This window comes from Equus asinus, chromosome 4 (genome assembly GCF_041296235.1).
Source record: "Equus asinus isolate D_3611 breed Donkey chromosome 4, EquAss-T2T_v2, whole genome shotgun sequence".
NCBI lineage: Eukaryota > Metazoa > Chordata > Mammalia > Perissodactyla > Equidae > Equus > Equus asinus.
The window spans coordinates 134145920-134169563 of NC_091793.1; the positions used below are offsets into that span (position 1 = coordinate 134145920).

The window sequence follows — 23644 nt, forward strand, 5'->3', positions numbered from 1 at the left end:
GGCTACCTTTGGGTAAGGGTATTGATTAGGGAGGGACACAGGGAGTCTTCAGGAGTGTTGGAAATGGTCTGAAACCTTATCTGGGTGGTGGCTTCACAGATGCTCATGTATGTAAGAATTCCCTGAACTGTATATCTAAGATTTGTGTACTCTACTAGATGGGAATTGTGTCACAAAAAATATATATATTTTTGAAAGTAGAATTCACATTATAAAAGTTTTCTTTACATTAAATAAAATCTGTTTCTCTATAGTTTCTACCTATTGTTCATGATCTAACCCATTAGGGTTCCAGAGAACAAGCATACTCCTTTTAAGTACTTCAAATAGTCAAGGTCCCCATCTACTTATCCCCAGTGATGCTCCCCTCTGGTTGATTACCCCAGTTTCTTCAACCAAGATACCAAATCCCTCGGCTTGATTTATTGGCCTTAATTGTAGAGAATTCCAAATATTTTGTAACAAAAAAGTGATGTCCTGACCTCCTGGATAAAAAAGCCTGCACATACTAGCCATGTGACTCCAGCAACCTTTCTAGAGCACTGATGCCCCCACAATTTTGAGTTCTCTCTTCTAGTCAATAAAGCAGCAGTGCTCTAGCTCACAATGACCATTCTAAGACATAGCTTGGAAAAACACAGTCTAGACCTGGGAAGAATGTTCTTTTCCCATAAAGGGAGACAATTTTAAAAAATGGTGCATTGCTTTTATGCTGTTACATTTGTGGTCTATTCTGAGAGTTGTTAAAAGAAATATGGAGCTAAGAATGGAATGTAAGCAAAGCATTTTCCCTTTGTTCTCAAACTAAAACACAGGTACTTTCTACTAGAAACTGCGTTCAAATCAGCTTATCCTCCAAAGAACACTGTTGGTTCTGTGGTCCTGCTACTTTCTGGCTTATCTAGGGTGCTGGCTTATATGTGAAGCCAAATCAACGCTTTTCAAGTTGTTTAAATACAGAAAAAAATTCCATGTACCAAGCAATTTATTTGCAAAAGAACTCATAGAACATAGTCTGTTCCTCAACTCAGGGCCTTGTATGAATGGGAAAATACGGAAAGATGGCATTTTTCTCCCCTACAGAGATATCACCCTCCACTGGCAGGCTGTGTTGCTCGGGGAAACCACAGCTGTACCTACAAAGTCAACATCATATAGAGTTTGACTTTGTGATCCTTTAGGGAAAACAAGAACTCTTCACACCTTTTAGCATCTGTGTTGCAGAAAACAACATAATATTGTGTGTTTTGAACACCATTTTTTACAGAAAATGGAGCTCTAAAGCTTTCCCCAAGCTAAATCAGTTATATCTTGACAGAACTGGCTTACAACTAAGATGATGTACTTTGTCTATGGTCACCTCCAAGTCTGGGCAACAGAAGGAAGGGAAGTAAGTTCCATTTGCACCCCTTCTCAACAAACCTCTCTTAGTCTCAGTTTCCTATCTATAAAAAGGGAATATGTGTACTTGCTGGAAGGAGACAATCAAAGCTCACAGCAACTAGCACGTAAGAGGAATCCAATCCATTTTATTCCTTCCTTCTTCCCATCCCACCACCCATGAAACACCATGAGCCTTTGTTTTGTTGGAAAGAGAATGACAGAGGGAGGAGAGGAGAGGAGACAAGAAAACAGGGAGAGAAAAGCAGAGAAACAGAAAGCAGACAGTAGACAGAGTGCTCATCACCGAAACAAAAGATAAAAGACAACGGGTTCACTCTGTGGCACCTCAAACTTTTCGCTAGAAAGACAAGAACAAATTGTCAGTTATGATGCTGAAAACCTGAGGAGTTTTTTCCCCTCTGTGATACAATTGAGTTATCTTAAGATTATTTTTTAATGTTGATTTATCTTGAGACTATTTCTTTAATTGAGGATTTATCAGAAACTGAACCCTCTCTTCTACCATAGCTAAGAATGTCTTGAAAACTATACACTTCACAGTTGATTCTTCCTGCAGCCTCTTCTGATCATGGTATTCAGAAGACATTGCAACCCAAACACTTGGAACCAGAACTAAGCATAAACTATGCCATCATCAGCAGTCTGATGACAAGGTTCCATACCCCCTCACTCTTGGCGTCTCATACTTGACTTTCTGCCAAGGTTGCAGAGTTGTAGAGTGGTGAGCTTTCAAAATATTAACTATAATAAACTCGAATAACATTAGGCATGACTCATTTACCAGAAGAAGCAGAATTCAATCATTATTAATTAGTATACTTCTAATTATCAACTTATAATAGATGTTATCCAAAGGCTAATCTCATATATTGAGTTGAAATGTTAACCAAGAATGCTGATAATATAAAGGATTTACTCACTTGTAATCTTCAGCCAGATTCCTGAGCTCATAAAGCTGGTAATATAGATTTATTTTCATCTTCATCTCTATTAAAAAAATGCATACCTAAATCCCTAAAAAAGTTGGTTGCTTATATGTCCTGAAGAACTAATATTTGGTTAATTATGAACTGCATCATTATTTGTCTTATAAAAGTATTTTTGAATAGGTTTATTTTAAATAAACGCCACATTTTTTTCAAGGACAACTTAATATATAGGCATTAAAATAGCTTGAGTTGATATCTTTAATAAGCTATAACCAGATAATAAAGAGCTATAAAGGATTAATTTTTCTCTTACATTATCAAAGAGCAGTTGTAAAAGTACAAAATCCACTGTTAAACCTGTGTTTACAGTTCTAATGGCAGATTTATAAAGTAATGTGTACAGCAACGGACGGTCTATCATGTTTTTTTCCTTTTCTTTCAACAGAATTGAAAATCCCCTCTCTTTTTCAAGCCTAGTGTTGAAGATGCCATGGTAACTGCTTTTTTATTTGGCTTCCTTTCTTAGCCTTTGTTGTTCTTTTGCTTTGCTTTTAAGTTGGAAAAATATTTTGCTTAAAAATACAGTACAAGGAAATCAACAATCTAGTATTCCATGTAGTGGCAATTCCTAAGTCTCCTCATTTTAAGAATAGATAAAAGTTCTCTTACAGTTTTGTATGAGGTCACAATACTGCAAAGAATTAAACTGGAATAATAGGAGTGGAGCAGGATTGAGTGGCTAGAATACTGGATTGAAGAATTCAGTGTTTCATTTTCTATACACTATTCTACATTTCTTATTTTCTTCATGTTTGTTATCTACCATTAGTTTGTAAAAATGAATTGTGAGAGGCACTGCAAGTGTGAAAACTACCAATTCCTCTTGAATTGTAACAATAGCTCACTGACTTAAATCCTATGGATCTAACTCTTTCTATCCATGAAATGGAACTGGGAATGCTTCCTGCCTCTTCTTATTTCAAGAAATGAAGTGAGCCTGGGCCTGTAGGCATTTGGAGCTATTCTACTTGCTACAAAATAGTATTATAATTAACCTATAGCTAAAATTAACATTTATGTTTTTACTCATATTTTCTGCCTTCATTTTATATTTTAATGAATTTATAGATGACTTTGAACGAAAAATTCAGCTTAGAGGCCTCCAACAGCACTTTACTTTTGCAAGCTTCCAGAAGAGATAAAGAGCTACAAAAATGGAAGGACTTTTTTTCCCTCCCCCAAAAGTTAAATGATTTGCAGATGAGCTTCAATGTTTAACATAAATGTTTTGTATAAACTTTTTAATTGCAGGAGTTTTTAAAACCATTTTCATTGATGATTTATCATATCATAGGAAAGTCAGAATTATAACCTTATTTTGAAAGTTAGTGAATATCACGTGGTTACTAGTAATTGATAGGGCTACTAGACAGAAAATCAGCAAGAATATAGAGGAACTGAACAACATCAAGCAACAGGATATAACTGACATACACGGACCTCTCCAACTAATAACAGCAACATACACATTATTTTTAAGTGCCCATTAAACATTCACCAAGATAGATCATATCCTGGGTCAAAAACAAATGTTAACAAATGTAAAGATTTGAAATCACACAGAGTATGTTCTCTGACTACAATGGATTCAAACCAGAGCTTAATAACAGAAAGATAACAGGAAAATCTTCAAACACTTGCTAAGTAAAAATGTATGCTTAAGTAATCTATTGATCAAAGAGGACATCTCCATAAAAAATCTACAGAATTAAATGAAAGTGAAAATACAACATCTAAATTTTAGAATACACTAAAACAGTCCTTAGAGGGAAGTTTATAGCACTAAATGTTTACATTAGAGACAAGGAAAAGGTTTTAAATCAACAATTTTTCTACCTGAAGAAACAAGAAAAAGAAGAGCAAAATAAATTCAAAGAAAGTAGAAGAAAATAAACAATAAACATAAGAACAGAAATCAACAAAATTGAAAACAGGAAAATAATAGAGAAAATTAATGAAATGAAACCTGGTTTTTCGAAAATAATCAATAAAATTGACAATCCTCTAGGCAAGATTAACAAAAAGAGAGACGACACAAATCACCAATATTAAGTGAAATAGGGGATATCAGAAGAGATCCTGCAGATACTAAAGGTAAGAGAATACTACAACTTGACTATCATAAATTCAGCAACTTAAAAGAGATGGACAGTTCCTCAAAAACCACAAACTATCATATCTCAGCCAAGATGAAATGGATAATCTAAATAGCTCCATAACTATTAAATAAATTAAACCCTTAATTAAAAAGCTCACCAAAAAAAAAAATATATATATATATATATATATCTTTAGGCTCAGATTTCACTGGAGATTTTTATCAAATATTCAAAGAAGAATTAACACCAATTTTACACAACCTCTTCCAGAGGTTAGGAATAGGAAGAATAGGAAGAAACACTTCCAAACTCATTTCATGAAGCCAGTATTACCCTGATACCAAAACCAGTTGAAGACAACACAAAAAAAGAAAATGACACAGCAATATCTCTCATAAATTTAGACACAAAAATCCTTAACAAAATATTAGAAAAATGGAATCCAACAATGTATAAAAAGAATTATACACCATTACCAAGTGGAGCTTACTTCAGTTATTAAAGCCTGGTTAAAGATTTGAAAGTAAATCAATGCAATAGATCATATTAACAGGCTAAAGAAAAAAAATCGTATGATCAAATCAACTGATGCAGATAAAGCATTTGACAAAATTCAACACATGTTCACGATAAAAACTGTCAGTACCCTAGGAATAAAAGAGAACTTCCTGAACTTCATAAAAAATATTTATAAGAAAACCTACAGCTCCCATCATACTTACCAGTGAGACTCAATGCTCTCCCCCTAATACTGGGAACAAGGCAAGGATGCTCACTCTCACCATTCTTATTCAACAAAGCATTGCAAGTTCTAACCGTTGCCATAAAACTTCCTGAAAAAGAAATAACATTTCGTGTATAGAACGGAAAAGAAAAAATAAAATTATATTTTCAGGTAGCATGATTGTCTACATAAAAATACCAAGAACTTACCAGAAAAAAAAACCTCCTAGAAGTAATAACTCAGTTTAGAAACATCACAGAATACAAAACCAATATACAAAAATCAACTGCATTTCTATACACAGTCAACAAGCAAATAGAAACCAAAATAATGCAATACCATTTGCAATTGCTCAAAAAAACAAAAAAAAAAACACTTAGTGTCTGGCCCAGTGGCGTAGTGATTAAGTTCACGTACTTCAGTGGCCAGGGGTTCACAGGTTCAGATCCCAGGTGTGGACCAAGCATCATTCATCAAGCCACACTGTGGCAGCATCCCACATAAAATAGAGGAAGATTGGCACAGATATTAGCTCAGTGACAAGCTTCCTCAAGCAAAAAAGAGGAAGATTCGCAACAGATGTTAGCTCAGGGTCAATCTTCCTCACACACACACCAAAATAACTTAGATATAAATCTAACAAAACGTGTAGGATCTGTATGATGAAAAGTATGAAATGTTAATGAAAGAAATAAAGGAAGAATTAAATACTTGGAGTGAAACAGCATGTTCATAGAATAAAAGACTTAATATAATAAAGATGGCAATTCTCCCTAAATTGGTCTATAGGTTTAATGAAATTCCTATCTAAATCTCAGCAAGTGTTTTATAAACATAGACAAGCTTATTCTCAAATATTTATGGAAATTAAAAGGCCCAAGAAGAGCCAAAGCAATTTTAAAAAGAATAAAGTGAGAGGAATTCTTCTTCCCAACGTTAAGACACACTCTCTAACTTTAGTAATCAAGACAGAGTGCTAATGGTGGAGGGATAAACACATAGATTAATGGAACAGAATTAAAAACCCAGAAATAGATCCCCACAAATATACCCAAATAATTTTTGGCAAAAGAGAGAAGGCAATACAATGGGAGGATAGCCTCTGCAATAAAGGGTGCTGGAGCAATTGGACATATACAAGTAAAAATATGAACCTTAACCTAAATCTCACACCTTATACAAATAGTAACCCAATGTAAAACACAAAATTACAAAACATCTAAAAAAAAAGTAGGAGAAAATATCCAAGTCCTAGAGCTAAGCAAAGAGTTCTTAGACTTAACACCAAAAGCACAATCCAAAAGTGGAAAACTCGATGAATTAGATCTCACCAAAATTAAAAACCTTTTCTTCTGTAAAAGATCCTGTTAAAAAGATGAAAAATAAATTTCAGGCCAGGAGAAAATATTTGCAAATCAAATATCCAATAAAGTATCTAGAATATATAAAGTATCTAGTATCTAGAATATATAAAGAACTCTCAAACTTCAACATTAAAAAACAAACATAAAAAATCCAATTAGAAAGTGGATAAAAGACATGCAAGACATTTTAGCAAAGAGAATATACAGGTAGCATATAAGCACATGAAAAGATACTCAACATTATTTGTCATCAGAGAAATGCAAATTAAAACTACAATGAGATGTCACTTTACACCTATAAGAACAGCTAAAATAAAAAATAGTGATAAAACCATATGTTGGCTAGGGTGTGGAGGAACTACATTACTCATCTGTTGCTAGTGGGGATGTAAAATGGTACAGGTACTCTGGCAAATAACTTTTCAGCTCCTTTTGAAACTAAGAATGGAACTTATCATATCACCCAGAAATTACACTTTTGGGCATATATACCAGAGAGACGAAAACTTATTTTTATGCAGAAATGTGTACACAAATGTTCACAGCAACTTTAAACACAATAGCTGAAAACTGGAAACTACCCAAATGTCCTTCAATGGTGGACGGTTAAACAAACTGTGGTATATCTGTACCATGGATTAACAATCAGCAATAAAAAGGAACAAACTATTGATAAATGCAACAACTTGGAAGAAGCTCAGAGAAATTATGTGGAGTTAAAGAAGCCAGTGTCATAAAGGTGCATACTGTACGATTCCATTTACATAATATTCATGAAATAACATAAATGTAGACAGAGAACAGATTAGAAATTACTGTGGGTTAAGGAAAAGGGAGGAGAGATGAGTGTAGCTATAAAAGGGTAGGATGAGGAAACCTTGTAGTGATGGTTCAGTTAAGTGTTTTAATTGTGGTTATGCAAAGCTACATGTGATAGAACTGCATAGAGCTATACACACATAGATAAATGTACAACATGCACACACACACACAACTGCATGTATAACTGGCAAAATCTGAGTAAACTTTGGATTGTATCAATCTTAATTTCCTGGGTTTGACATTGTACTACAGCTATGCAAGATATTAACATTGGGGGAGGCTGAGTGAAGGGTGCACTGGATTTCACTGTAAACTTCTTTGCACGTTCCTGTGAATATACAATGATTTCAAAGTAAAAAGTTTACAAAAAAATTAGTAAACAGATCAATTGCGTCTAAGATGCAAGCAAAGTCAAGACCAAATAATAGATCATCTAAGAATATTATTTTACAAAAGAATAGTAATTTTAAGGTCAGCTAGCACATAATAATGAAACAAGTTAACTTGGTCACGTGTTTGTCTAAATCCATAATCAACAAATTTTACTTTTCTTTAACCATACCTACCTTTAACGTGTTGTGAATTGTTAAATAGTTATTACAGTCGATTTTCCTGTTATAAACCTCTTTACTTTTTCAGAGTATTCTATAATCTTGGCCATAAGAATATCTTAAGTTTAAATTGTTTCAGAAAAAGTATGAAAGTTAGCACTCATTTGAAGATGACCTGAAAGATTCATACTTTCTTCATTTTAAAAGTATTTTTGCAGTGAATCCCATTTTAAAACAATTTACTTTAAAATTATTTTAAAAGATTGTGTCTGTTAAACTTCAAAAGGTAATTGAAAAAGATTTGGCCATTTTTATGTATATTTTTTGTTTTAAACCAAAAATAACTTGAAAAGAATCAAGTTTTGAGATTATATTTAATATTCTTGAAAAATGACAAATATTTCAAGATATTAGCAAAATGAAATTGCTTATTGTTCTTAATCGTTAGTGCATTTTAGAGTAATTTAGTAAACTTTTCGTTTTAGTTTTCATTGGCCTTTTTCAACTGAGAGACGGTCTAACAAAAAAATATGGATGTAAACAATGAAGTTTACAACTGAAAGCATTTAGAACAATTAAATGCAAATAAGTTCTATTACTAAAGATTCCAAGTCAGTTTTTTACTATCAAGATCCATGCGCATATGAGGAATAAGAAAGATGAGAAAAGGTAGCCAATAGTCTTGGAAGATATTCAGCCTCACTACTAGTTAAAGAAATGCAAATAAAATCGGTATGATCCCATTTTTTCTTTTTAATGCTGAATAAGGCAATAAATACCCACCCAGCTTTAATAAATTTTAACACGTTGACATATTAGCTTTAACTATTTTTTAGAGATATTCACAGATGACCCAGAAGCCCCTTGAATGCCGCCTCACTGAGTTCATTGCCCTCTCCTCCCTTCCCAGAAGTAGCAGCTACCCTGAATTTGGTATGTTATATCCACACATATTTTTCATACCTTTACTACATATACCTGTGTTGTTTATATATTTACTACTTACATATATTTATAAGCAATCAGTATTGATGGATGTTTTAAATTTTTTTCATTTAAATTTATGGTTTGCTATTTTTCCGTGTTGATACATGTAAATATAATTCATTCATTTAAACTGCTAAATTAAGTTTCTTTGTATGGCTATACTTGTGTTTACTTATCTACTTTCCTTTTGATGGAAATATTTCCAGTATTTTATCATTATCAAAATGCTTCAATGGAAATAACACTTTTTATATCTCAAAATGACAAGAGATTTAAAATTAAAATACTCCATGTTGATGAGGCTTACTGGTAGGAATGCAATTTGATACAATCTTTCTGGAAAACAATTTGGCAAGATGTACCAAGAGCCTTAAAATATGTATACAGATCTTCCTTGACTTATGACGGTTACATCCCAACAAACTCATTGTAAGTTGAAAATACAGGAAGCCGAAAATTCATTTAATACACATAACCTGCTGAACGTCATAGCTTAGCCTAGCCTACCTTAAACATGCTCAGAACACTTCCATTAGCCTACAGTTGGGCAAAATCATCTAACACAAAGTCTATTTTATAATAAAGTGTTGACTCTCATGTAATTTAGTGAATACTGTACTGAAAGTGAAAAACAGAATGTTTGTATGGGTACAGAACAGTTGTAAGTGTATCAGTATTTTACCCTTGTGATCCTGTAGCTGACTGGGAGCTGCCCTGCACAGCGTGACAAGAGAGTATGGTACTGCATATCGATTAGCCTGGGAAAAGATCAAAATTCGAAGTACAGTTTCTACTGAATGCCTATCGCTTTTGCACCATCATAAACTCAAAAACTCATTAGTCGAACCATCATAAATTGGGGACTGTCTGTACTCATTAACCCTATAACCTTACTTCTAAAAATGTACTCTATAGGTTGTTATCAAAGTGTAGCCCACAGACAACAAACACCAGCACATGCAAATTCCTGGGGGGCTACCTCAAACCTACTGAGTCAGAAGCTTTGGGGATGAGAATAAGCAATTTGTGGTTTACCAAGTCCAACAGGTGATTCTAAAGCATGCGAAAGTTTAAAAACCAATTGCTCTAGATAAAGGATCAGAAAGTCCCAAGGATATTCACTACAGAAGCATTTAATAAAAAGATGGGACTCACCCTCAGTGGCCTACAAAGGAAAATGTTGATATAAATAATAAACAAATATAGGATAAAACATTTAATTACATGGGAAAATGGCTTTGACATTATGCTATAATAAAATGGCATGATCTAAAGTTGTGTATTTGGCAAAATCATAATTTTGAAAAGGTTATATGTATATATACATATATACATACCATCCTATTCAAAGGTATTGAATGAAATAAGAATATTCACAGAAATGTACACATACTTATAGTCTGAATTAATGTATTTACATATAGTTAATATATCACTCATTTATGCTATTATTTGTGACCTCACTAGTTATCTATTTATTAACTATGGAAAAATGATAAATAATATCTATGTTTTTATAAACATACATAATTGCTAATGAGTTTTTTACTCCAAATACCATGATGCTCTGATGTGCAAATAGGTTCCCAACAGGAAAACTTAGTTTAAAAAAAGATGTTATCTTACACGATAATTTGCTTAACATTGATAGACATTATCTAGATATAACCTTTAACTGTAACATATATTCACACATATTCTAAAAGTCTATTAATAGAAATTTAGAGAATGTTAAAACTAATTTAATGGTGCAATATCCAGTAAAACACAGACATAAACTCTATGTCAACGGAACTTGCAAATTTAAAAGAATGAACTTTAAATCCTTTGGCAGTTGAATTTCTATGTAAAGTTCTTAGTATTCTCTCTGGCTATCAAATGGGGCATTACAACCTCAACATTCATTTACATAATTCAAATATTATTTATCCTATTATATATTATATATAACCCCATTTTTTAAAAAATAATGAATATAATTCGCTCACAACTGATGTCTATACCATGATCAAACTTTAATTTCAGTTTTCCTGAACTGGAGAATAGGTTTTGTCTGAGCTCTGTAGAACTTACATTCCATTTTAACTTGTAATTCTCAATATGTTCCTATTACATAAGAGAATAATAGGGAGTCTGCCTGCAGTTAGTTTAATACCTTTCAGTTCCCATGGATCACAATGAAACACCACATAGCCCAGCATGCTTCATATTTCAAAGGTTGTGGGCTGTGAACATTGCACTTTTATTAAAATTCCTATTAACTTTTTTTGCTATGAATCTAAATATAAAATTACTTTATCACTTTTCTATAGAATAAAAAAGTGAAGAATTTATTACTGTATTTCCAACTACTTATCTAGCCCAAAATGGAAAAAGAAATTTAGAAAAGTCAACTATATTATAGCCTAACAACAATCCGTTTTTGAATATTTTAATATTGAAATGGCACAATTACACCTTTATTCATGTAGCAATTTGTTCAACAGATACTTAGCACTGAGCTTCTACTACATGCCAAGGAATCATGTTAAGCATTAGGGATAGAACAGTGACAACAAGTGAGTCCCCGCCGTCACAAAGCATTCATTCCAGTGAGAGCGATAGATAATAAACACAGAACACTTCCAGTACCGATACCGTGAGAAAGAAAGAGAGAAGTTTTAAACTAATATCTAAAAAGGGGTCAGAATTAAACAGGAAAAGTGGATAGAAGGATTCCAATAATACAGCAAAGCCTATACAGAGGTCCCAAGGGGAGACACTGCCGATGAGAACAGCCCTAAGGAGAGAGAGGAGGGGAGAGGTGCCAGAAAATCCCACGCAAAGGAGAAGTGGGTACAGGACGAGGCTGGGGTAAGGCAAGACCAGATGATCATGACAGGATATTGAGCTTATGCTGGAAGCACTAGGAAGCCACTGATGTGTCACGAGTCTACCCCTGACTACTAAGGGACAGAAGACCATGAGGCACAAAGACACTGCTGTGGGCCAGGCGAGAGAGGGTAGGGGCCTGGACTGAAGTGATACCATTTCAGATGGAGAGAGACAGATATATTGACAATCTGTTTGGGAATCTGTGTTGGACATAGAACTTGGTCATATATTGGATAAGGGGAGAGGTGGACTGTGGGTGTGAAAGGTCAAAGTTGACCCCTAGTTGACTCATCTGGAAAGAGCTGAGCTGTCGTTTACTAAGGTAGAAGCACTGGAGGGGGCAGGCATACTGTATGCAGGCTGGGACCTGAGAACTTTGAGATGCCAGGAAGACATACAAGTGAAAATATCAAAAACAGACATATATTCATCTGGCGCTCAAGGGGAGGTCTGGGCTAAAAAAAAATCTAAATTTATCTTTTTAATCTTAACTTTCACTTCCAATTAAATGTAACACATGACCTTTGGGGAAAAAAAGCATTAAAAAGTACCACAGTTCTTTTTCTGTATGAACACACACACGAATATATAATTATTATTTATAAGATATTGGATTATATTGTTTTTAATCTGATTTTTAACTCAATGTACTTTAAGCATATTTTCTTCAGAGAAATATAAACTTCTTCTGCTATGTGTAATTTTACTGAGTACACAATGTTGCTTTCTATAGCCATAATGAAAATTATAAAACCAATTCTTTTAATAAATGTACATGGTTCCTAATATTTTGCTACAATAACCAGTTGTACAATGAACACTCATGTCTTTGTGCATTTTAGCGAAATTTATAGTTCATAAGAAATACTACACAATATATGTGCCTGATGTACACAGACAGGACTAAATTAATGCACTACTGTAGCCAAGAAGAGGGAAATAATGTCGTAATTTTGTGTGCAAAGAACCATAAAGAAAGTTTTGCAGGGCTGGCCCCGTGGCTGAATGGTTAAGTTTGCCGGCTCTGCCGTGGTGGCCCAGGGCTTCGCTGGTTTGAACCCTGGGCACGGACACGGCACCACTCATCAGGCCACACTGAGGCGGCGTCCCACGTGCCACAACTAGAAAGACCCACATCTAGAATACTACAACTATGTACTGGGGGGATTTGGGGAGAAAAAGAAGGAAGAAAAAAAAAACGAAGAAGAAGATTGGCAACAGTTCTTAGCTCAGGTGCCAATCTTTAAAGAAAAAAAAATAAAAAAAACAAAAAAGGAAAGTTTTGCATTTTTCTTGCAATCTTAAATGTTTTAAAGCTGCAAGTAGGTATACGGATATCAATTTCAACACTAGGAAGGAAAACTTCTTAGTTTATAGGAGGATGTAGCTTCTAAGAAATAAAAAAAAAAAATTGTATGATAGTAGACTTCCTGCCTTTCTTCCCTTTCAGTCCACACGAAAGGCCCTGTCAACAGTGTTGGGGGTGCTCACTTCGGCAGCACACATACTAAAACTGGAACCATACAGAGAGGGTTAGCATGGCCCCTGCACAAGGGGGACAGGCAAGTTCGTGAAGCCTTCCATATTTTAAATTAAGAGAGTAGATCCTAAGAGTTCTCATCACAAGGAGAAATTTATTTTCGTTTCTTTTTATTGTATCTATATGAGATGACAGATGTCAACTAAACCTATTGTGGTAATCATTTCACAATATCTGTAAATCAAACCATCATGCTGTATGCCTCAAACTTATACAGTTGTATGTCAATTATTTCTCAATAAAACTGCAAAAACAAAGAAAGAAAGAATGTCAGGGTGTATAAAAATTCCAAATGAGGTATGAGCATCCTTCAGTTCTGGAGACCTAGCTCGCTTGTGCCTCCATGCACACACCTATCTCTGATCTCAGTTTACTTAGTCACATCATTCGTAATATACATATGATTTTTTTTTTTAAATCAAGAGCAAAAGAGAATCATGTTTCCAAGCTCCGATTTCTGAAAGCAGCATCCAGGCCTGTACACCAGGAAATACAGAAGCATCTGATGAAAACCATTCCTTCAGAGGAGGATGCATTTCCTCTTTAATGCTTTTCTCTCCAATACTTCAATAACAAGAACAAAAGGACATGTGGGCTATCTGTTTCCTTTGAGAGTCCAGTCACTGCTGAGCTTGCAGGGGGTGCTTGCTGCTCTTGGTAACAGATATCACCTAGGCATTTTCAACTCCCTTTACTGGCCCCCCCATCCCACCTGCAAACTGGAAATCAAAGAAAGAGGACTCTCAAAAACATGAAATCCTCTTTTGCCTGGTGGGATATCTTTATTCCTGAGCAATTTCTCCAAATAACACCCTTGAGTCTCTGAAAATGTAAAAATTGCCTGTAGAGTCAAGGCAAATGAGGGCTAAATCCATTCATTATTTCCCTCTAGACTCTCATTCACCTCTAGCTGTAGGAAGCACCACAAACACAGGATTGATCAAAAGTGTATAAACATATTATCCAGATACTCAGGTTGTCACAGGGATCGTTTTTTGTTCTTCATGTTAATGTAAGCAAAGCTGAGCAATGGAAATGTTCAGGTAAAAAGAGAAATTTTTCTCTCTGAAAGATTTCTCATTCTGAATATTTTATTCCGTTTCCTTTGAATTCCATGGCAAATACTAAAATCTGTTCATATTTGACCTCTTCACGGATCCTTGCCTATGTCTTCATTACCCAGCAAAGAGTAAGCATAACTGAAAAGCAATCCATCGCCCTAATCTTTGCTTTGTTATGGATTCTCTTGGAATCTCTCAGGATAGTCTAAATTGTGTTTTGGTAGCAAAGTACTCCAAACTCTCAGTGTCGGAATACAACATAATACTGGTCAACACTCGGGCCCCTGGTGGATAGATCAGCCACCATCTCAAATGTTGCCAGTCAACACACCAAAGGGAAAGGGAGTGCTGAAGGGCCTCACAAAGACAGTTCAATGCTCTGGCACAGAAGTGGCATGTTCCAGTCACTTCTATCCGCAGCTCATTGGCTGGAGCTAAACATATGGTCCCACCAAAAAGAGACCAAGAAGTACAATACTAAAATGGTTCTGAAGGCAAGGAGCCAGAAATAGTTGAGGAATAGCAACAAAACCACCCTTGTCTTCTAAAAGAACTATTTGTTTTCTTTTAAAAATATTGTAGGGAAAATTGAGAAAAGCTAACTTATGGCAATGTATAGAAAAACATGCATTTTTCATTGTTAAGAGTCTGCTTATAAAACGTAACGTTCCACCAGCTGCATGCATCATTTCTTTGTAAATAACAACAACATTAAAGCTATGACTCTCTTATCTCCAAATGTACATACTTCGGGACTTCCATCAATTACACTTCATCTTTGCCAAAAAGGTTTTGAGGTAGCTTACAAAGATACATAAAACAGAATAAGGAACAGTAAGTCAGGAGAATGAGAAAAGAAGAAGACAAAGCTAAAAATGAAATTAGAATACAATAACTGTGACAAGAGATCTGGTATGCTTTTCTAGAAGTCAGTGACAAATTTGGCTCTGAACATTCCAGGAACCATGCAAAAACAGAACTATGATCAATGGTTTGATGCATAGTATCTGCCATGAGAAGTAGCACATGGGTCCTCTTGAACAGGGAACGTATAACACAATGCAGAAAGTAACAGAAAGCACGGCTCGAACAGGCATAACACTATAAGGCTGTGTCTTTTATCTTTTGTTATAGTCTCACAGTCACACATCACAAGCATTTTTATTATTATTGTCAGGTTTACTGATAATTATTATAATGATTTGGTTGTATTTGTCAATACCCTACATTTTTAAGGGCACCCAGGATATTGAATGAAGCAAAGAAGAAAGGTTTCTCTCCCAAATGTAACATTCATATAACCCACAGCTCACAAACAGTCATAAAGACTGTGGAATGTGGCCTTCAACTGTTTGTTTACTTCACACAGTACTGTCCGTGAACTTGAATTTGCCTATCTTTAGGTCTAGAATACACTCTCCAGTTTGGCCATAATTTCTTACCTCTTCCTACCATGATCCAGTTTATGTCCTCCATGTAGCCCCCGTAGGAATTTCAGTTTGAGACCCTTGGTGCAAACTACAGTGACTCAGTAAAATAAAATGTTTCATAAAATTCAGTGACTGTTCCCTCTGTACCAGCTGCTTTGAGGAAATATAAAACAAACAATAACTACACTGATGTTTCTCAAACAGTTAATTCTGTTGGGAAAGATAATAGCAAAACATTCGAGAACATATAGTACTAAAATGACAGTAACTTTTCTATATATTTTATGGCTCTTTATATTTCAGCAAGCTATTTCACATTCACCACTGCAGGGAGTTCTTTCAGGAGTCCCAAGAAACAACCAAAATAAGGATTAGAATTTCTATTTTTCAGATAAAAACACTGAGATGCATAAAGGTAAGTTGCCTTACCCCAAGTCACAAGGCTAATTACAGATATAGCGTAGACTCCATGGGAGAAGTCTGTCTGTCACAGTTGTGTATCCTGCACAGCACCACATACAGTAGGCGTTTCATAAACATTCTCCAAATTAACAACCAAAAGAACCTGGGGTCCACACACATATTGATTCATAAACATGGACAGTAGAAGAAAGCTTATAGACAGGAAAGATCAGGATCCACAAATCTCTCTCTATCTTACCCAATATTTGTGGACTATATACAAAAACCAGATGCTATTTGTGGCCCCAAGACACTTGTAATATGCAGGAAAGATGAAAAATACATAAATTTATATGTAAATATAACATCCCAAACATTCAGGAAAGGATCGGGGATTACCCTCACTGCTAAAAAGAAAAAAAAAAAAAAATCAATGGATTTACTCACAGGAAAGTATTCTAGAGTTTGAGGACTTTAAAAATAAGCACAGCTATAATACTTACACTACTTATGGCAATATTATCTGTAATAGCAAAATATTAGAAACTACGTTAATGCCCATTGAGAGAAGCTAATAGAACAAACTATGGTACATCATCACAGTGGAATATTATGCAGCCCCATAAAGGGATAATAAAGAGGACCATACTAACATTTGTGATTTTTAGGCTATACTGCAAAGTGAAAAGTTTCAAGGCACAGACATATATATACACACACATACACAGAGATATATACACATACACAGAGATATATATTAAACATACATACATTTTGTACATACACACATATAATATACGCATGTATACACACATGTATGTGTGTATATATGGGTAGGAATAGATAAGAAGATGTGCATAGAAACATACCCTATTATATTTTCAAAAAAAGAATGAAGAAACACTGACGGCATAAACCAAAAACTAATAAAAATGGTAACCTCTGGAGTGCAAGGTATGGCAGAGGTTTTTATAAAAAATGAGACTTTTAAGAATTTACTTTGTTACCGAGTTCTGACTTTGGAATCATACAATGATTTACATATAAAAAAATTAAAAAGCAATCTCCAAAAATCAAAAACAATTTGAAATGAATGAACCGAATTGTATACCAAATTTGTGACATAAGCACAAAGAGAAAAGGATTCACTTCAAGTGATCTTAGCACAAAGTACAAGACTGTGACCACACATCCTTTGTAGTTTACATTCTGAGAGCAAATAGAGAGGCACAGGATGTTTCATCACAGTCACAGAAAATCCAGCTTGTTTTAGGAAAGTGATTTGGTCTCGGCAACAATGAAACAGGTGGAGAACAAGTAGCTGAGCCTAGTCAATAAGGATACTTGGGGGCATTAGGTTTCCCAAAGACAAAGCTTGAGATAATGAAAACTTCATAACAAGTAAATTCAGACATGTCTCTCAGCAAGGCTGTGCGAGGATCACTGTATGCATGCATCAATGAGGTAACAAGCACTCATTTCTTTGATCCATTTCGAAGACGACTTACAAAGAGACTACTTTATAAATAGATTAAGGAGGTTAAGGAAACTGGACTTAAGGCACAATTTTCATAAGCCTAGGAGTGACTAGAATATTATCTGCTAGATATTATTCACCCATTCATCTTTAGAACAGGAGGAAATGGATTACAATGGAAGCAGAAAAGAAATTAGATCAGACTAAAGAACATCTTTGAAAAGCAAGGATTGAACACTGGAATAGGGAGATTACAGAACATCTTTCCAAAACAATAGACTCTGTTCTCTTACCTGGACTTAAAGCCATGGTGAAACCCATCAAGATATTCGAGAACATAAAATTTCTTAAGATAAAATGTCCACAGTGGCGTGAGGCGAGATGTTAGCATTTACAAAAATACAGACTAATGTTGAGTTTTGAGCCAAAAGTATTTTGTGATTCTCAAGTTACTTTACGTAAATTTTGTGACACATTTATTTGATAAAAAAACAAACTTGGCCTTATAGTTAGCAATATATCCCACTTGCTTGTGAATAGAATTAAATGTGCTATTGTAAAATTATAAACTTTAAAGAATGTGAAAATACATTTGGTTCTTTTAATAAAAATTCAAAATGAACACTATCAACTACATAAACCTGAATATATTTTGATTGGAAGTTTAACATTTGCCTAAGCACACTATCGCACGCGTTTGTTTTAAGGGGGCAAGAGAAGAATACACAACAAATGGAATTCTATGGGAGAAGGGGACAGTCTAGCACATCTTTCTTCTTGTCTGCTCTAGTGGTTTTCATATGCGTGTGAAAGACCTCAAAACCAGGGAAACAAGGAGAACCCATAAAACTCAGCTATATAAGGAAAAATACTGTAGACGGGACTGAAAGGAAGTCCTTCCTTTGCTAAGATAACCAGGAATACACGGTCACTATATTCACATAAGAGGTAAAGCAAAGGAAAAAGAGTCACGTCAAGAAACTGAATGAGTCCTAGAGAAGAAATACTGCCAAGAGTTCAATTTTTATTCTTAATATGGCCTCATTTTTGTAGATGTGCTATTAAATGGCAATAGGAATTTTCACACATAAGTATTTAATTTACAATGAATTGCTCAGTTTACCTTTATTCTTTACTCCCACTAAAGAGAGAGGCATTCTTTTTTCATCTTTTCCGTTATATGTGAACAGCCTTTAAAGAAAAAATACTTAGCTCTTTTTTTTTTCAGAAATCACAAGATTACTAATAGGTAAACATCAGAAAATTGCATGTTAATTCACATAAACCTCAAAATGATACAGGGTTTCCAGGGCTGCTGTCCAGGCTAAAAAATCAAATTGAGGATCATTTTAAACAAGTGTGTTTATGCTATTTTCTGTACATTAAAATTCTTATTCTTATAACAGTATCAAAGGTAGCATTGTCAGTACACTCTGATTTGTTGACTAAGTTTTCTTTAGATAACGTGAAGTTATAGAAACCAATGTTAAATCAAGACATATTGTGTTTTGTTGGAATTTTAGATACATGCCTAACTTAATCCCAGTTGGTATGACCTTCTTTAATAGTCCGTTGAATTAATCTCCTTAAATTTTTGCCTCCTTTACCTGTGTAATCTTTACCCAAGGATTCTACACGATACCAAATGGCTACAGATATGTTTTCCTGAATGAAATAGTCTTCCTGCCAGTGCATCTAAATGCCTGCTGTGAAATAATTATGAAACTAATCCTTTTTAATGCAATGTTCAAGTCACAAAGAGAGTTTAATAGCTACAAAAGATAAAAGTCAAAAAAGGCATTATAAAATTTACTTGATAAAGTATCATAAAGTTACACAAGGAAAGCGACAAAATAAAATAAATTCCCCTAATGTACCGCAAATATCAACCACCACACACTACCTACAAGCCATATGTTTTTTCCATCTGTTCTGTTATCGTCAACTAAATTTATAGTATTTGGGCTATCAGAAGGATTGTCAAACACGAGCTGGGCATGATTTTAAAACCTAGGTGTTACTGTTAGTTGTTTTTTCTTTTCTATTTTTTTTTTTAAGAATCTATCCACCTCCATGCCTATCCAAGCACTGATGATATTTCTTGAATTCAGAATAAGATTCTTCCAATATTTCTGAGGAGTGGGAGTTAGTCCTCAGGAAACTTAAATTAGTCCTGGAGCCGCTGATCACCTACTGCTTTCAATGTCTCAAATGACAGCTACTGGACAGAAAAGCTGGGATTTCTAAAGATAAATATGATTCTTACAAGAAGTGCTGGATTTGTGGCCTTTGAGTGGTGGATTATGGTGTGCGGTAGGCAGAATTCTAAGATGACTCCCCAATGACCTAATCTCTTGCATAAGCCCCTCCTTTTTTGAGTGGTGGAGAAACCTGCTGATTTCTTCTAGACAACAGAATATGGCAAAGGTGATGGATAGTCAGCCCTGTGATTACGTTACATCATATAAGGCTCTAGTTTAGCAAACTGAAGCGAATAATTCTTCTGCTGGCTTTGAAGGAGTAAGTTGCCATATTGTGAGGAGGCCTGTGAGTGGGCTGTGGCAAGGAACTGTCGGGGCCTCTAGGAGATGAGAGCAGCCTCCAGTCAGCAAGACATCAGGGACCTCAGTACTCAGTTGCAAGGAAGTGAATTCTGCCATCACTACATGAGTTTGGAAGAGAACCCAGGATCACAGTCTGGCTGATACCCTGATTGCAGCCTGTGAGACCCTCAGCAGAAGACCTGGTTAAGCTGTACCTAGACTCCTGACCCACAGAAACTGAGAAACAATAAATGTGTATTATTAAATGGCTAAATATGTTGTAATTTTAAAACAGCAATAGAAAGTGAATACACTGCATGTAAAAAGGATTCCAATAGCTTCTCAAATGTGAGTAAGTGCAGCCAAGCAATGCATCTCTCACGTCCTTATTTCTCTCATGATGGCATGTGCGGACCTTGAGGAAGAAATCTTGGAATAGAAACTGAAATCTTCAGACATATTTCTTTCTCTCCAGGATTTGATATTTGATACCAAAAGATCACAAATTGTGTATGACTTTGAATTTTTCAGAATATTAAGAGGGAAATAGCTTTATTATGAGGTAGAATGAAGACTTCTTCTTTCAAGACATGTTTAAGTAATTTTCCCATGAAAGTGATTTCAAATAAATAAAAATTTATTTTTAAAAGTTGTAAACATAAATACTAAAATGGACCCATAGATGTTGGGTGTAATGTCTGTGAAATAGTTTGTGACATGTGTGTATCTTAAAGCAGAACCATAGGTAGGTAACATACGATAAAACATTCTTGGCCAAGAATTCCAGCAAGCAATGGTACATACCCTTTCATGAACCTGCAACCATGCGGTGCATGGCTGAGATCACTGTTTTAATGAGACTCTGAAGAGCCAGGAGTTCCAAGGCCAGTCCTAATGAGAATTCAATGAATAGGAAAAAGTACAAAATTCTCAAATCATGATGAGGAGATCCAAAAATAGTTATGCTCTGTGGTAGATTACATCATGGTTTAGCAAACATTCACTCTCTACCCGCATTAGGCAAATTATTTTACTCACTCAATTGATACTAGGTTCAGCCATATGACCTGTTTTGGCCAAGGGAATATGGGTAGAAGTGACAATGTTCCACCTCTTAATAATCATGGAATTCTCTCAGCTTCCTTTCAGCCTGTACCTTGAGAAAAACTTGTCCCAGGCATCAACTGCTCCTGGGTTCCCCAATTAGATGCATGGAGCAGAGCTATCCCAGCTGGCTCACTGACCCAAGCCTAAAGCAGAGCCACTCTAGGTGACCCATGAACATGAGAATAAATACTCACTGTTGTATGCCACTAACATCCTGTAGTTGTTTGTTACACACATTACTATTGCTTAGGATTCATAAAATACGATTTGATGCAAGTTTTTTTAGCAATCCTATTAAGTTAAATATCCCAAATACCCCAAGGTATCATGTAATATAAGATCAAAGACTAAAAAATCAGATACATCTTACGCTGGGCTCTGAAGGAAAGCAGAGGATGGCTATCTTGTCATGTCATGAACTTAAAATTCTTATGGAAAATATTTTTTAAATAGTCTCTAATCTCAATCATAAGTATTTAAAGCATGAACAAAAAGAAATTTTACTCACTTTAAATTTCAAAGGAAAGCTCCGCTTAAATGCACTACATGAAGAAGTTGCTGAAATTATGACACATACACAAAATGAAACATATGTAGGTAAAATGCTCTAGGGTAGACAGATTTTTAATGTGCCCTGAATTCAGATTCATGCATAAACTCTTTTCTCAGAATACATACACACCTAACATTCAACGTACTCTTAATTGGGAAGGGGAGTAAAAACACTCCTAATTCAAAGTGTGCTACTAAACTAAGATGGTTCTCACATTCAGGTGCAAAAATGTGCCTTGAAACACTTCTAGGAACAATATCATCACACAACTGTATGCAGTTAAATGCATAAAAGACATTAATTACATCATAACAACATATCACACTGATAACAAATGGTCTTACATTATAGACAAATGGCAACTTCAGGACCTGAATTAAATTATCCTTTAAGATTACTTAAAAAGTAGTACGATATGTGTGTATGTGACATATATATATATATCCTAGGGGCCTGTGAACCATGCCTAAAATAATCCTAGGTAAGAAATGCATTTAACATTTCCTTTTAGTACATTAGACAAGAAGGTGAGATAGAGAAGCTAAAGATCTGAAGAGTTGTAAGTAGAGGCAATGCAAATTCCATGGAGTAAATAAAGGTCTTCCCAATCTTTTAGCTTTTACCAACTATTTTCAAAAATATAATTTTTAAATAAAGTAAACATTTCTAAAATGCTAATTATAAGCAGTTAAAAAATCAAGAATTTTACTTTCTTATTCTGTGGTAAGTCACAACTTAAGCAAAAACTACTTAGAGAACTATCTTGTAAGAATAAATGTTAGACTCCAAGGGTCTCTCTTATGGGTAACTTTAGGTACAGTCTTTCCCTGCACCTCTAAGCCACTCCTACTAACATCTGGAAAGTTAAATATGTTGAATATATTCAAGAGTTGGCCTGGACCCAATGATATGGCAGATTCCTTTTCCAGAGGGATGTCATATCCATAACTAGTTCTATTTCTTCATTTGTTTATAGCATATAATGTTCCATGATGTATTAATCTCTAGATTTTTTTGCAAATCATGGCTTCAAAACAAAATTAAATATATTATATATATATATATACACACACACATATATATATATACAGTCATGCAGCGCTTAACGATGGGGACATGTTCTGAGAAATGTGTCATTAGGTGATTTCATCGTTGTGTTAAGATTACAGAGTGAATTACACAAACCCAAATGGTATAGACTACACACCCAGGCTATATGGTACTAGTTTTATGGGACCACCATTGTATATGCAATCCCGTCATTAACCAAAACGTCATTATGCGGTGCATGACTATATACATGCACACACATCCATGGTGGGAGTTTAGCAAATGCAATAGTGTCAATATGAATCATGTATGCATAGTAAGCTTGTGTGCCCTACTCATTTTCTTAAAGAAATCAATGATTTCTACACCTTCAACTGCTCTTTAGTTTCTTAAACTGCGAAGTTTCTCTCACTATAATTCTCTCAGAATGGAACATTTCTTTGCCAAACAGCAGGAGTATGATAACCTAGCATACAGAAATGAATTCTGTTGTTTTAAGCCTATAACCACATTTATTTTTACATTGCATTTCTTCAAAGAGAATACCCCATTTACTTTCTCCTCTGAACATGCTGGAGATGGTATGTGTGTACATACATATATGTGTATAATTCATATACATTTGATATATATGTGTATAATTCATATACATTTGATATATATGTGT

The 23644-nt window shown here is 34.8% G+C and overlaps 1 non-coding gene across 1 annotated transcript; it reads left to right on the forward strand.

Annotated features, from left to right (window-relative positions):
• The first annotated feature begins 13297 nt into the window (after nucleotides 1-13297).
• LOC123285385 (U6 spliceosomal RNA) lies at nucleotides 13298-13404 on the forward strand. Its single transcript, XR_006527136.1, has one exon. It is a non-coding gene; the product is annotated as a U6 spliceosomal RNA (small nuclear RNA).
• The last annotated feature ends 10240 nt before the right edge of the window (nucleotides 13405-23644 follow it).